The sequence below is a fragment of the Solanum stenotomum genome, chromosome 9 (genome assembly GCF_019186545.1).
Source record: "Solanum stenotomum isolate F172 chromosome 9, ASM1918654v1, whole genome shotgun sequence".
Lineage (NCBI taxonomy): Eukaryota > Viridiplantae > Streptophyta > Magnoliopsida > Solanales > Solanaceae > Solanum > Solanum stenotomum.
In genome coordinates this window covers 17,750,122-17,754,057 of record NC_064290.1, presented here as the reverse complement: position 1 = coordinate 17,754,057, position 3,936 = coordinate 17,750,122, and positions in this window count along the sequence as shown.

Below are 3,936 nucleotides of genomic sequence, written 5' to 3'. Positions count from 1 at the left end.
TTAATAAATGCAAAAATGTGAAAAGTCATTACATTTAATGGCATTTTACCATACAAATTATTATGCTTTCCAGTTACATCTTGTTTGCACATATAAATATAAGAAACATTGCAAATGATGGAGTAGCTCAATTAAGGATGGGTGATGGTTATATTTCAGTGACTATTTTTGAAGGTGAGATTATCTATTTTATTTTATATGAATTGATGGTAAGTGTATCAATCATCTTTTATTTATGCATTTTTCAAGGGAATTTATTAAAATATATGAGCGTTTATAAAATGTGAATTATGAAATATGATTTTATATTTTGCAAGAGCAAGTGTTACTTGGAGTCTCAATTCCATTTTCTTTTATATGAATATTTTTAAAGGTGAGATTATCATTTTCTTTTATATGAATTGATGCTACGAATATCTATCTTCTTTTATTTATGCATTTTTCACAAGGAATTTATTAAAAGATACGAGTATTTACGAAATGTGAATCCTAAATTATGATTTTATATTTTGTCGGAGAAAGTGTTACTTGGAGACTCAACTAAAAGGATTGCTACAAAATTCACACATACAAAAGAAGTTAGAATATCTATTTTCTTTTCTATATACATTTTTCAAAAGTAGCATACTAAAAGACATGAATATTTATAAAATATGAACTATAAGCTATAATTTAAACTTTGTAGGAGGAAGTGTTTTTTGGAATCTAAACCTAATAGACACATTTTGAAAGTCAATAACAAAAAAAGGTTGCTCAAAAATTACACATACCAAAATAAAGTGAGAATCTTTATTTTCTTTTCTATATACATTTTTCATAATTAAGTAACCTATTAAAAGACATGAATATCTATAAAATATGAATTGTTAACTATAATATTATATTTTTAGGAACAAATGTAAAATTTAAGTTCGAAGGAAACGTTTTAGAAGCCCATAAACAAGAAAATGTTACTCAAAAGTTTACATAGCAAAAGATGTTATTCATTAATTATGAAGTGTTATTCTTTTAATTGAGCATTTGTCTTTTATCCTTTGTAATTGCCCGAGGAAAAGGAAGTCATATATGGGGGGAAGACAATGTGAAGAAAGAACAAAACACCAAAGAGTTTGCTTCGATATTTTTTTTTATTATATAATTACATAAGGCACAATGCATATGATCATAATGAGAAAAACTTAGTAGGCATTAAGCCACTTTCATTGTACAATTTTTTAAAAAAACAATTGTTATTTTCAAAATGTAAATAATTTATGAAAATTGGAGTTTTGTAATGCAAGTTCTAATTATTTTTTACATTTTGTCAACAATTTGTAGTGAAAATACATTTTGAGTTGGTCAATATCTTTTTCGAAGTTGAAATTCAAAAATAATAAAAAAAAATTAATAATCAAATGCCTCCTTTAATAACTTATGATTGGATAGGCATGAGAGAGATATTAATTTGCAAAGAAATGGAAAAATATTGATTGTTTAATTTTTTAAATTATTTCCTACCGTATGATATACATTAATTATTTTTCTAACAAAAAATAAGTTCCTTATTGTTTGTAGTTTTTCTGTTTCTTTTTGAAATTTAGTCATGAAAACTTAAAATAATAGAATGGTCAAATGAAGGTCTAATGATAAATTGAATTTTCACAATTCAATGATATTTGATGAAATCATAAAAATATATATGATATTTTTGAACTTGAGGCACATAAAACAAAGAAAACGTGTCTTAAAATAATTATTAGCCACCATTTATTCAAAGTGCAACTTTAATTTTCAATATTATTTATTTCTTATGTTTCTTTTATTTTTATTTTTTGTTTTTCAAGTTTAAATAGCTAATTTAAATAGATTGTTTTGCCTTTATATTGAATTTTTTTTACCAATACTTCAAGATAGTTTTTTTTGTATAGAATGTTAAAAGAGTTATAAAAAGATGATAGAATCATAAATGATATTTCTTACGTAGTATTTTTTATAGTGACTCTAGAAGTAATTATTTATATACATTATGGTTTAGTTAAAATTTTCACTTTGTTTAGACGAGCAAAAATAATTATTTTATAAATTTTAAAATAAATGAAAGGAAAAATTATGTATAGATAAAATATTAGACAAGCAAAACTAAAAAAAAATCTTTTCGTTACAAAAATAAGGAGCATAAATTTAGTGATATAAAAAATATTTTCAGAAGATAAAAGACTCTTAAGCGATTTAAAATTATAAAAGATATAAAACTTAAATACTAATTATAAACTTAATTAAAACATGAAATCTGAAATATTTAGTCCACTACAAATATATAGAATATTTTAAGTAGTTAATTATTCTAAAAAGTTATTTAGTGAATTTAACGAGTTATTATGATCCAATAATTCATTGCATAATATTCCCCCCTGAATGGCGTAATAAGTTTAGAAAATAAGTTGGAATATCATGTAACACATCTCATCCTTGCGGCTTAGCTTGACACAAGAAAGAGGGTTTACAGAAATATGGCGTAATATGGATGATTCTAAGGAACCAAAACTTGCACCGGCCACTTCAACATATATATATATATATATATATACTCGAGGAACTTCCCAGCTCCCACTGCCTTGACGACGATGTCCGCGTAGAACCCCGCCCCCCACTGATGATTTAATGTTGTGGAATTGCCGTTGAGTAAACGACCCAGACTTGCGTGATTTAATGCTCACCAACTTTACTATGCTTGACTGAAACAAAAACGGAACATCATGGCCCCACTCGTTCTCTAGTGTTTGATAATTGTTTAAATTTACTTCATATGATTGATTTGGGTTTTATGGGTGGGTGCTCGCTGTAAACATTACAAAAATAATGATGTTAAAACTCGATTTAGAAAAAGTATTAGATCAACTTGAGTGGTCTTTTATTCATTCTTCCCTCCTACACCTGAATTCCCCCCCAATGCGTTACTACATTTATTAATGGTAAGCCAACTCCTTTTTTTTCCAGCCTTTTCGTGGTAATTGTCAAGGAGATTCCTTGCTCCCTTATCTGTTCATTATTTGTATGGAATCCGTATCGCGTACTATTGATTAAACACTACACAACCAAACTTCGCAACCCCGTTAAATTAAGTCGCTCTGGACCTCTCTCCCATTTACTTTACTATATATTTGCCAATGAACTTGTATTATATTCGCAAGCGACCACCGCAAGCTAACGCCAGCACTATTATCAATATTTTTAATCATCTGAAACACATGTCGTCTCGGTAGCATATCAATTTCTCTAAGTCCAAAATTATTTTCTCTCGTAATATCGCTAGCTCCTGACCAACAACATACTCTTTCCTCGATGCTTAATATCAAACCCTTCTAACCATTTTGGCAAATACTTGGGATTTATCATGCCGAACTTGCATCCTCGATCGATCAACTGACTACCAATTCATGCCGAACTTGCACCTGTACCAACCTCATGGTTGGTTGATTTTGGTATTAGTAGTTCTGTTAATGATGAGGTTGTCAAACTCAGCAAGTTACGTTGATGAAGAATGTGCAACTCGATTGGCTTAGAATATGTGATTTTGTCTCATTGCTTAAATAAATCAAAAGCAAACTTGGATGTTGCCTTCCAGTTGTTATAAAGCTGAATGGAGAAGAGTACATGAATCAAGAAGAGAGGACATTTCGTGCTGCTAAAGTCATAAGGGAGTTAAGAAATGCTTTTAGCTTGGGGGATTGGTTCAAAAGAGTTAGTTTACAATTGAATTTTCCGCAATTTATGTTTGCTCTTGGACTAGTTAGATTTCCTTGTCTACCTGGAGAGAATTTTATAATGATGAGGGAAGCACTTAAAATGGTTTTGGTTCAAGCATTAACCAAAGAAAGGCAGAGGTCACTAGATTACATAAACGACGTGTTACCAAAGAAGCTTTTGACTTCCTTTAAATCTTTCTTGATGCAGCTG